The following is a 12,828-nucleotide window of genomic DNA, read 5'->3' as shown; positions in this document are numbered from 1 at the left end:
GTGCCAATATTTAAAAATCGAGGGGTTGCCCACAAAAGTCTGCATTTCCAGGTTCTTAAAATACCTAAAGCTATGGCAACACCCAATCAGCATTTCCACGTGGTCCCCATGGGCTGGAACTGGCAGCAGAGTACACAAGCTCCTTTGCTTATTCCTTCACCTGGCTCAGCCCCTTAGGGCATTTCAGTTTGCCATACTGGTCTTGTGGCTTGAGATTTTTCACTGTCTCTGGTCGGAGGATGGTTTAGGCAGAAATAGCCATGGGCTCTTGAAAGCAATATTTGGGGCACATCTAGTTTTAGGAGGATAGAGCAAACAGGAAGCTGGCTGCCTTCCGTTAAGTAACTTAAAGTTTGGGTAGGGGGTCAGGATAGGAGAGAGAAAAACTCATCCCTCTGAAAAAATATGGAAACATTAGTTCCTCGGCCAAAGGCACATCTATGTAACACGATTCTCTACAGCCACGGGGAACAAACAATTCCAAGATGGAACCCTGAGGTCTCACTGGCAACAGGAAGAGATAAAGCAAATGCAAAAACAAAACAAACAACAAAAACAAAACTAGAGTTCGTTTAAAAGGAGAGACTGGGGTGCCTGGGTGGCTCTGTCAGTGAAGCACCCAACTCTTGATTTTGGCTCAGGTCATGATCTCAGGGTCTTGAGATGGAGCCCTGTGTCAGTTCTATTCTGGCCATGAGGCCTGCCTGGGGATTCTCTCTCTTCCTCTTCCTCTGCATCCCACCTCTTAAAGAAAAAGTTTAAGTTCCCTGGTTGTTCCAACTTATCCAAACATAAGATTGTGAAGTCTTTCTTCTTGTATGTACACAGTGCCCTAACGACTGTGCCCACTCCCTTCTTTTCTTTCCCCCATTATGGTTGCCTCATTTGTGAAGCCATTTCCTTCTAACCCCCTTGTTGGCAAGCCTTTCATGCGTCCCAGAGGTTCACTCAGTGCTTCATTCACTCCCCATTTACTGAGGCTCACTTTTGTTTAAGTTATGTATTGAGAAAATTCAAAGGTCACCAAGGCAAGGCCCTGGTCCCCATGTTAAAGATAAAAGCTAAAGCAACCAAGTAAAGACTAGGAGTAGTGCCCTGACTTCCTTATAACAGACCACTTCTACCCCTGATAACAATATAACGCTGACAGGAAGCACATCATAACACGGCGTTCAGTCATAATGCATGGACTAGGAAGCCTGGTCTTGCATAAAAACAAACAAACAACAAGCAAAATTTGAAAATACCCTCAACTGACTTGGGAATGAAGAGCAAACATGTATGAAAAAAAATTTAGCATATTTACAAAGTGACAGATTGATACAGGCTGGAACCTGCTGAGCAAAGCGTGTGTAGGACATTGAGAGGGGTGGGGGTGCAATTTTCTTCCTGGAGCACTTCCAAAGCGCGTGACTATCCAACAGGATGGGAAGCAGGAGACAGACTTCCTCACGCCTTCATATCCTTGCACAGGCTCTTCCTTCTGGCTTGTGTTTATATTCTCCCTTGTCCACCTCACAAACTTGAATTCTGTTTTCTAGACTCAAGCGGGGGCATTACTTCCTGGGTTAGGCCATCCCCAAGCTCCTGGTGCACCGCAGTTAGTACCCTGTCCCTGCTGTGCTGTACCTGCAGCATTGTGTCGCATGCCCCTCACCACATCACTATCTTCTCCAGGGGACTTGGGGACCACGGCTGTTGAGGAGATGCATTTCACCACTGAAGTCCCAGCACTGGCGTCCTTTGGGTGCCTCAGATTTATTAAATGAAAGAAGAGGAATGGCAGGAGTGGGTGGGCAGGGTGGGAGGAGTAGCAGTCTGGACCCAGGACTGACATACGAAATGGAACTGTTGAAGGAAGACCTGTGTCATGCTCCGTGGAGTGAAAGTATTTCTGCTTGGCTAGAGTAAAGAATTTGTGTCAGGAAAAAAAGAAAAAGAAAAAGAAAAATGAAGCCGTTGAGGGTGAAGCAAGTCTATAGAGGGCCTTGGATGCATGACGGAGAGTGGGAAATCACATCTTGCCATAACCCTGAAGGTTCTTTCTCATGTTCTCTGCTGCTCATACTTGATCCCAAACCAGCCTTGTGTGGGGCATCTAATCATTGAAAGCCCTGCCCTGCAGAGGCTGTGTGATCTTTCAAAGTGTCCTTTACTTCTCAGAAAGGCCACTTTCTGTACTTCAGACAAGTGAATACCCTTTCCAGGGTTTATGGCATGAGTGAGAGTCCCTGCTGCACATTCCTTCTGTTTTCAGGTCTGACAGATGCCCACAATGAAGCCACCAAAGTCCTCTGATCATGGAGGATAACAGACCAGTGCTGGTGGTACTGTGCCATTTGGGCCCTGGTGTCACTCACCATCCCTCCAACATCACTGGACTGCTTCTCCTGTCACCCTGCGGGTCTTTCTAAATTAGATCCCAGGTCTGTAGGGCAGAGCCAGAGGCCACCTCTATGCCTGGCACATAGGCATCGCAAGGGAAGAGCTGATCAATTTTAGAAACTCACAAGGCAAATGTTGTGTATCTTAGCAGTGCGGGAAGTCAGATAGCTGTTCTAAATATGTATGGATTTTGTTTTGTTTTGTTTGCCTCTTCTCCTGATGCCTTCTTAGCTTGTGGCTCAAGAGAGGCACTGATCCATCTGAATGAAAAGTTTCCATCTCCAGAACTGAAGAACCATTGTCCCGTTGTTTACCTAGCCCTTCACCCACTCACCTGCTCCTCCCTTACTACCCTCTGTGTTACTCCGAAGTCTCCTCTTCTTTTCATCTCACTTCTCACTTCAACTGTGTATATTGAGAAAGCGCCCTAAAGGCAGATGTGTACACACCTCTTAAAAAGTAAATACATACATTTAAAAACATTTAACATGGTTGATGTTTTCTAATTCTCAGACTGACCAAATGCTCTGGAGAAGATACCGTCGTGTTGGTTATTAACTGACAGTTCAAGTTCTGGGTAGCTCCACAGGGCTGTGCTCACTATGCAATCACAGGTTCTAAGGTAGCAAGGAGTGTAAATGCCTAAAAAAAAAAAATCTCTGCTTCTCAGAAATAAATAAAAGGATTAAAGGGGCACCTGGGTGGCTCAGCAGGTTAAGCATCTGCCCTCTGCTTAGGTCGTGATCCCAGGGTCCTGGGACTGAGCCCTGTGTTGGGCTCCCTGCACAGCGGGAGCCTGCTTCTCCCTCTGCCTCTGCCCTCCCAGCACCTCGTGCTCGCTCTCTCTCAAATAAATAAATAAAATCTTTAAAAAAAGGATTAAAAATATGAATTGGGTACCCAGCAACAGGGAAATTGATAGAAAAACACATCTAAGTGGACAGAAAAAGGCAGTCTTCAAACTAAGATGACAATCTTATTGCAGTTAGAAACATCCCCCTCAACAGTGATGTCATCAAGATGGTGGCAGAGGTTGTTCTCGACTCCAGTCCCCCTTACCAGAAGACCAACCATCTGTAGATAGGACACCGCTCTGAAAATCCCCAAACACAGGGGTGAGGTTGAAGCACCCCTCTGGACTACAGAGACCAAGAAGGACAACATCAGAAGGGTAAGAGGAACAGCCACACTCTGACTGCCACCTGTCCGCAAGGCTGCCAGACCACTGCCCCAAGAGGCCCCCAGGACCTATGATTTCTCTACTGGGAGAAAGAGCATCCGACGTGGACATCTAGGTCCCCCAGCATTGTGGGTCACTTCCTGGGAGGTTCACTAGGATCGGGGATTGCAGAGGAATCTGTGGAGCCTAAGCCCTGGAGATCAGATTGGGACAGAAAAGAGGGGCAGGGCGTACAGCCGCCAGTGCTTGGATCTGGGTAGGCCAACCTCCTCCTTGCAGTGGTGCCTGAGATCCCAGCCAGCGGTTTTGCCGATCTGCAGAGACAAGCTAATGATCCCATCAGGCCAGGGTACTCAGTATGTAGTTCTGCCTGATTTTGGTCCCCAAACAATGAGCTGTGCCAGCCTTTGGGCCTGTTCTGCAAATTTGTAGCCCCAATTACCACTGTAGCTTCCAACCCCACCTGACCAGGAAACCTAACCAGAGCACCTGGGAAGCTGTGTAGCCCATCCTACAACCCCACTTATAATGGCATTTGAGCAGAGAGGTCAGCCAGCAGCTCTTACCATCTGCAGAGCCCAGCTGGTGACCTCATCTGGCCAGGGAACTTGGTGTACAGTTATGCCTGATTTGGGTCCTTGGTCAGTGAGTTATGCCAGCTTTGAAACCTGTTCTGCTGTACCAGCCAGACAAGGAAGTGGGCTCATGGCCCCACCTACTGCTGAGTATAATAGTCCTCTGTCTCATCACCAGGAAGTATAACCAGAGCACCAGGGGGCTGCATGGCCCACTGCAGAGCCATGCTTTGTGGTGGCACTCAGAGAACCCAGCCAGCAGCCCTGCCCATCAGTAGAGCTGATGGCCTTGTCTGACCAGGGAGCTCAGTGGACAGTTCTTCCTGATTCTGGTCCACAACCAACAAGGTGTAACAACTTTCCCAGCCAGGGAAGCAAATTCACAGGCTTGCTCAACTGTTGTGTATAGCACCCACTCCCACCCAATTAGAAAGCCTGACCAGCATATATAGGCAACTGTGGAGCCCAACCTACCGCTGCATTTTGGAAAGGAACCAAGCCAGCAGTCCTATCAACTGTTCCTAGCCAGTGGCATTCTCCACCTAGGATCTAGAACAGTGCCTAACCCAAATAGAGTTGCCGATAGCAAGCCCCACTTTTTCAAGAATGCTACCAGCTGACCTATTCCGAAACCTAAGATAAGCTGACTAGTGAAGAACTGTCTCTGCCAAAGCAAACCTGTGAAGTCTGGAAGATGAGACCACTTACTCAAATGCGTAGATACTAAGGAAAGAAATTAAGGACCATAAATAATCAGGTAAATATGACGCCACAAAAAGAAACTACTAAAGCTTTAATAACTATTCCTGAAGAAATAGAGATCTATAAGCTGTCTGAAAAATAATTCAGAATTATCCTCTTAAAGAAGTTTAGCAAACTACACGAACACACAGGCAACTACACAAAGTTAGGAATAGAATACATCAACAAAGAAAAAGAAACCGTCCAAAAAGAAAAACAAACAGAATTCATACTACACTTGATCTTAGCCAAAAGGCAGAGAAGTGATCACAACAAACAGAATTCATAAAGCTGAACAATACAATAACTGAAAAATTCAACAGAGAGCTTCAACAACAGACTCAACCAAATAGAAGAAAAAAATTAGTAAGCTGGAAAATAGATTATTTGAAATTATCCAAAAGAAAGAAAAGAAAAAAAAAAAGAAAGAAAAAAAGTGAAGAAAGCCTATAGCACTTATAGGGCATAGTCAAGAAAAAACAATACACACATTATGAGAATCCCGGCAGAGAAGATAAAGAGAAAAAGACAGAATATATATTTAAAGCAAAAATGGTTGAAAACTTCCCAAACCTGGGGAGAGAAATGGTTAACCAAATTCATGAAGTCCAAAAATTCCTGAACAGGTTGAACATGAAAGGGCTACACTGAGACAAATAATAATTAACTTTTTAAGTCAAAGACAAACAGATAATTTTGAAGATAGGCAGAGAAGAGTAACATATCACATGCCTAGGAACTTGCATAAAACCATGGGTGAATTTCTCAATAGAAACTTTGCAAGTTAGGAGAAAAAGGCATGATATATTAATTATACTGAAAGAAAGAAAGAAAGAAAAAAAACCTAAACCCAAAATACTATACTCAGTAAAGCCATCCTTCAGAAATGAAGGAGATAAAAGACTTTCCTTACCAAAAAAAAGTTGAGGAAGTTCATAGCCACTAAACCTGACTTATAAGAAATGCTAAAAGGTGTTCTTTATGTGGAAATAAAGCTATGCTAATTAACACATAACTATACGTATAAAATTCACTGGTAATGATAAATATATAGTCAAAGACAGATTCTAATATCATAGTGACGGTGTATAGTTCACTTATAACTCTGGTTTTAAGTAAAAGAAAATGCACTGAAAATAACCATAAGAACAATAATTTGTTATTGAATATACAATATAAAACTATATAAATTGTAACATCAATAACCTAAAATGTGAGGGGAGAAAAGAAAGTGTAAAGCTTCTGTTTGCTATCCAAGTTAAGTTGTTATCAGCTTACAATAGGATATTATAAATATAAAAATAGTTCATATAAGCCTCATGGTAACCACAAAGGAAAAACCTGTAGCAGTTTCACAAAAGATTATCATAAAGGAGTAAAGTACACTGCTACAAGAAATCAACAAATCACAAAAGATGACAGTAAGATAAGAAGCAAGGAACAAAGTACCTACAAAATCAGAAAACAATAAAATGGTAATAGTAAGTCCCTAGTTATCAATAATTAAATATAAATGGATTAAATTCTTTAATTAAAAGACTTAGAATGGCTGAATGGATTGTTTTAAAAAAATATCCAATGATATGCTGCCTATAAGAGACTTTCTTTGGCTTTAAAGACACACATAGACTGAAAGTAAAGGGATAGAAAAAGATATTTCAAATATGGTAATCCAGAAAAAAAAAGCAGGAGTAGCTATACTTATATAAGACAAAGTAGACTTTAAGCTAAAAATGGTCAAAAGAGACAAATAAGGTCATTATATAATTATAAAAGGGTCAATCCATCAAGAATATATGGTAATTATAAATATTATACAGCCAACATTGAAACACCCAAATATGTAAAGAATATATTAACAGAACTGAAAGCAGAGAGATAGCAGTACAATAAGAGAGAACTTCGATACCCCATTCTTTTTTTCTTTTTCTTTTTTTTAAAGATTTCATGTATTTATTTGACAGAGAGAGACACAGCAAGAGAGGGAACACAAGCAGGAGGGGAGTCAGGGAGGGAGAAGCAGGCTTCCCGCGGAGCAGGGAGCCTGATGTGGGGCTCGATCCCAGGACCCTGGGATCATGACTTGAGCCAAAGGCAGACACCTAACGACTGAGCTACCCAGGTGCCCCTTCGATACTCCATTCTTAACAGTAGATAGATCATACATAAAGAGAATCAATAAAGAGATAGCAGATTTGTACAATACTAGAGACCAAATCGACCTAACAAACACACATAGAATATTCCATCCAACTATAGTGGGGTACACATTATTCTTAAGCACACAGGGAACATTTCCTCGGATAGATCATATGTGAGGCAAGAACAAGTCTTAGCAAATTTAAGAATATTGAAATCATCCATGTTTTTTTTTTTTCTGACATTAGTATGAAACTAACAATCAGTAACAGGAAGAAAACTAGAAACTCAAAAATACATGAAAATTAAACAATACACTCTTGAACAACCAATGGATCAAAGAAGAACTCAAAACATTAAAAATAAAGGTATATTGAGACAAACAAATGAAAACACAACATATCAAAACTTATAAGGCACAGCAAAAGCAGTTCCAAGAGGAAATTTACAGTGATGAACACATACATCAAGGAAAAAGAACAACCTCAAATAAATAATCTAAATTTTAACCCCAAGGAACTAGAAAGAAAGGAAAGACGGAGCCCAAAGTTAGCAGAAGGAAGGAAATAATTAAGATTAGAGCAGAAATAAATGAAATAGAGAACAGGAAAACAATACAAAGGATTAACAAAACTAAGATGGCTCTTTGAAAAGATAAATAAAATTGATAAACATTTAGCTGGACTAACCAAGAAAAAAAAGAGATATAAGACCCAAATCAAATAAATTATAAATGAAAGAGGAGACATTACAAATGATAACACAGAAATACCAGGATCATAAGAGATTACTATGAATGATTATATGCCAATTACTATGAACAATTATATGCGAATAAATTGGACAACCTATTAAAAAAAACAGGGAAAAATGTTGAGAAATATGAAACCTACTACAACTGAATCATGAAGGGAAAATCTGAAAAGACTAGTAATGTGTAAAAAGATTGAATCAGTAATCCAAAACCTCCCAACAAAGAGAAGCCTAGGACCAGAGGTTTTGCTGGTGAATTTTACTGAACACTTAAAGAAGAATTAATGCCAATTCTTCCCAAACTCTTCCAAAAAAAATTGGGAGAATTCAGAACACTCCCCAAATCATTTTACAAAGCTAGTATTACCAAGATATCAAAGATAGATAAGGACACTACCAGAAAAGAAAACTGTAGGCAATATCCCTGTTGAAAGTTGGTGCAAAATTCTCAACAAAATACTTGCAAACTAAATTCAACTGCACATAAAACAGATCATACACCATGACCAGATGGGATTGATCCCTGAAATGCAAGAATGGCTTAACATACAAGAATAAAAGTAATACATCACATTAAAAAAGATAAAATCATTTGATCATCTCAGTAGGGATGGAAAAAGCACTTGACAAAATTCAATGTCCTTTCCTGATAAAAACTCTCAACAAACTCGGTGTAGAAGGAATATACATCAACATAATAAAGGCGACATATGACAGGCTTATAGCTAACATTGTACTCAGTGACAAATGGTTTTTCCTCTAAGATTAGGAATAAGACAAGGGTGCCCATCCTCACAACTCCTATTCAACAGAGTACTGGAAGTCTACAGAACATTCAGGCAAGGAAAAGAAATAAAAATCACCAGAATCAGAAAGAACAAAATAAAAGTGTCTCTATTTGCAGATGACATGATTTTACATATAGAAAATCCTAAAAACTCCACCAAAAAGCTATTAGACTTAATCAATGAATTCAGTAAAGTTGCAGGATACTCAAAATCAACATAAAAAAAATCAGCAGCATTTCTATACACTAACAATGAATTACCTGAAAAAGAAATAAAGAAAATAATCCCATTAATAATAGCATGAAACCAATAAAATACTTAGGAATGGATCTAACCAAGGAGGTGAAAAATTTCTACACTGAAAACTACTAAACACTGATGAAAGAAACTGAAGAAAACACAAATGAATGGAAAGATATCTTGTGTCCTTGGGTTGGAGAAGCTAACTTTGTTAAAATGTCTATAATACTCCGAACCATGTATAGATTCAATAAAATCTCTATCAAGATTTCAATGACATTTTTTATAGAAACAGGAAAAAAATCCTAAAATTAGTTTAGAACTCCAGATAGTTAAAATAATTCTGAGAAAAAAAGAACAAAGCTGAAGGCATCACACTTTTGGATTTCAAATATATTACAAAGCCACAGTAGTCAATATAAAATGATATTGGCATAAAAACAGACACAGAGACTAATGGAACAAAAGTGAGAGACCACCCCCCCAAAAAAATGCCATGCATATATGGTTATCTAATATTAGTCAAAAGAACCAAGAACACTCAATGGAGAAAATACAGTCCTTAATAAATGGTGCTGAGAAAATTAGATATTCACATGCAAAAGAATGAAACAAAAAAACTATTTTATACCACACATAAAATTAACCTAAAATGGGTTAAGGCTTAAATGTAAGACCTGAAACCATTAAACTCCTAGGAGCAAACACTGGGAAAAAAACCTCCTTGAAATGGATCAGGGCAATGATTTGTTGGATATAAAACCTAAAGCACAAGCAACAAAATCAAAAAGAAACAGGTGAGACTACATCAACCTAAAATGATTCTTCAGAACAAAACAAATGATCAACAAAAAAAGACAACTTATGGAATGGGAGAAAATATTTGCAAACTATGCTTCTGATAAGGGGTTAATACCTAAAATATATAGGAAATTCATACAACTCAATAGCAAAAAAATCAAATAACCCCATTTAAAAATGGGCAAAGGTCCTGGACAGACATTTTTCCAAAGAAGATATTCAAAGAGCCAACAGGTACATGGAAATGTGCTTGATATCACTAATCACCAGCGAATTGCAAATCAAAACCATGAGATACCATCTGACACCTGTTAGAATGAGTATTATCAAAAAGACAAGAAATAACAAGTGCTGGTGAGAATTCACTGTTGGAAGGAGTGTAAACTGTAACAGCTTCTATGGAAATAGCATGGAGGTACCTTAAAACGCTAAACATAAAACAACCATATGATTCAGCCACTTCTGGGCATATAACCAAAGGAAACAAAATCATTATCTCAAGGAGATATCTGCACACTCAGGTTCATTTCAGTATTATTTACAATAGCCCAGAGATGGAAACAATACAAGTGTTCATTAATAGATGAATGAATAAAGAAAACATGATACAAACTCACACATATACACACACACATACACAATCCATTGGCACATGAATGGACAAAGTGTGACATATGAAATATTACTCAGCCACAAAAAAGAAAATCCTGGCATTTGTAACAACGTGAATGGACGCTGAAGGCATTATGCTAAGACAGAAAAAGACAAATACCATATGATCTTACTTATATGTGGTATCTAATAAAACAGGACTCATAGAGACAGAGAAGAGATTGGTGGTTGCCACAGGTTGAGAATGGGAGGGTGGGGGAAACTGATGAAGGTGGTCAAAACTTCCAGGTATAAATAAATCCTGGATATATAATGTACAGCATTGTGACTAGAGTTGACAATATGTATTGTATATTTGAGAGCTGCTAAATAAGTAGATCTTAAATGTTCTCACCACAAGAAAAAAATTTGCAAGTATGTGAGGTGTTGGCTGTTAACTTATTGTGGTGGTCATTTCATAATATTTACATATATCAAATCTTTCTCTTATACACCTTAAACCTATACAATGTTATGTCAATTATACCTTAATAACTCTGGAAGAAAAAATAATAAAGGCAATGAGATTGCTGCATAGAAAAAACAAACAAACAAAATTCTGGCCCACCAAAACCTATATTCCATAAAAAAGGTATGTAATTAAGTGTTGAACCATCAATAATATAAAATGGATACATATTATGAACAGTGATAACATTGGTGGGAGGTAAAACACAACATTCAGCAGAGTTCTTGCCCTCACAGAGATTAATCACAAATTAGGTGAAATGAGACAGGAAATCCCTAGTTCCTATGGGTTGCACTGCATGATCTCCACCATCTCTGCCACAAGAGACTAGGATACGAGACTCCCATACAGAATCATGACTTGTGTGGGATGGCTCATCAATCCTCTAGGAGCTTCAGCAAGGGGAAAGTTCCAGGAGCACTGCCGTGACCCTGAAGGCCCCTGAAAGATGGCAGCACTGGGTTAAGTCTCAGCGACTGGGATTCACGGCTTGTGGATAGGTGGGGAGAGGTGAATGTATAGTGTAGTGTCCTGCCAAGTCAGACTCATGAATAGATAGATTTGTGCTCTGAACATAAAGATTTAGGGGAAAAAAGAATAAATCAGAAGTACAGAATTTTTAAATCCTCTCATCTCATACGAAATAATACCATAAAACAAAACACTAGCAAGACAAAACCCCCCAAAACAAAGAGCACTCTAGGAAGTGACAGCAAATGTTTACACCTTGGTTCTAAGCTGTCAGATTCCCAACTGTTTGTGTGAATAATCTACACTATAACATTCTTTTCCTTCTATCTTGGCCTAAGGATATGGGTACTAGGACACTTTGAAATATCAGATGAGAAGGGAAAGAAAAAAAAGTGTTAGGAAAGTAAAATGACAATAATGTTTTATCAGAATGATAACACAGGTGTCCAAAACAAGACAAAAGCAGAATCCACAGGAGAGGGAAAAATCATGGATGCCACATATCAAGAGGCTTTCAGAAATGTGTAAATATGGTAGTCTCCTTGTTGTGATTTCACTGCAGAAGTCCTCTGATCCGACTTGATCACAAGTGGCCCAGTTAATCAAAATGTCAGAATACAGAATCAGAAAAATGTTCCTCATGCGCATTTGTGTTCCATGCAGAGGCAGCAGCGAAGGGAGGCAGAAGGGAGGGACCTGAGCCGGATCACAGGTTTAGATTACCAGCCGGGAGACTTTGTGCCTGAGAGTCCCCATTTGTAAAAATGGGTGCAAGGATACTTGCCTGCCTCATAGGACTGTAATGGAGATGAAATTGGTAAGCGCTGTAAAGGCTGTAGAAATGTATCTGACACGTGGTAAACACTATGCATTTGTTAAATAACGTTGTTGGTAGGGCCAAAGCTACTTCTTTGCCTAGGGATCCATTACAGTCTGTTTTGTTTGGCTTTTTTGGCGGCGGGGGGGCGGGGGGGAGAGGGGCATCAAACACATGCTGTATGCATTGTTTATGCATATGTCTTTGTTTTGGGTTTTCTTAACAGTGTAACAAGAACTTAAAATCACTTGGGAAGCAATTTGCACGCAGAATGCCTCTATGTTTAAGATAATTCTCCAGCTCCCACAATTTTTTTAGTTAGGCATCTATATTTCATTTGATCATAAACAATTATTTAGTGATTCACCTTTATAGATGGTTTTGAAGCACTCAACTTTGTTTTATATAAACAATTCTTTCGGTATCACATTTCATCGGTTTATATAGTAGTTAAAAGTGATATAATCACCATAAATACTACTTGCAGAAACATAATGAGTTACAAAGATGGCTCATTTATGGTGAGCATTCAACTCAACTGGTAAGAGAAGAAAGTATACTTAGTGGAGAACTCTATTAGTTGTCAATGCTTGATGAGTAGAGTGTTTTTTAACATGATTTATAAGAAGAAATGGTGAGTGTTGGTTAATCTGGCCAGTGGATTCAAATAAGGTTAATTAGAGATTCAGGTTCTATTAAGAACATTACTTTGGGATTTTACTTGCTATACTGACTTCTCAATTCTTTGGAATTTAGTTCAAATTACTGATTTTAATACAGAGGGCCTTGATACTCTGATTTGTTACCACCCCTAGTCC

The 12,828-nt window shown here is 39.3% G+C and overlaps 1 protein-coding gene and 1 pseudogene across 5 annotated transcripts in view; both read right to left on the bottom strand.

Annotated features, from left to right (window-relative positions):
• The window catches only part of NCKAP5 (NCK associated protein 5), a 965,493-nt gene that overhangs the window by 165,027 nt on the left and 787,638 nt on the right, over positions 1-12,828 (bottom strand). The window lies entirely within an intron of this gene.
• LOC112813145 (U2 spliceosomal RNA) lies at positions 5,074-5,149 on the bottom strand (annotated as a pseudogene).

Source organism: Callorhinus ursinus, unplaced genomic scaffold (genome assembly GCF_003265705.2).
Source record: "Callorhinus ursinus isolate GAN/ISIS: 27379988/994484 unplaced genomic scaffold, GSC_fseal_2.0 scaffold2, whole genome shotgun sequence".
NCBI classification, from domain to species: Eukaryota; Metazoa; Chordata; class Mammalia; order Carnivora; family Otariidae; genus Callorhinus; species Callorhinus ursinus.
The sequence above is the reverse complement of the archived record's forward strand: the minus strand, read 5'-3'. Positions and strand labels throughout refer to the sequence as shown.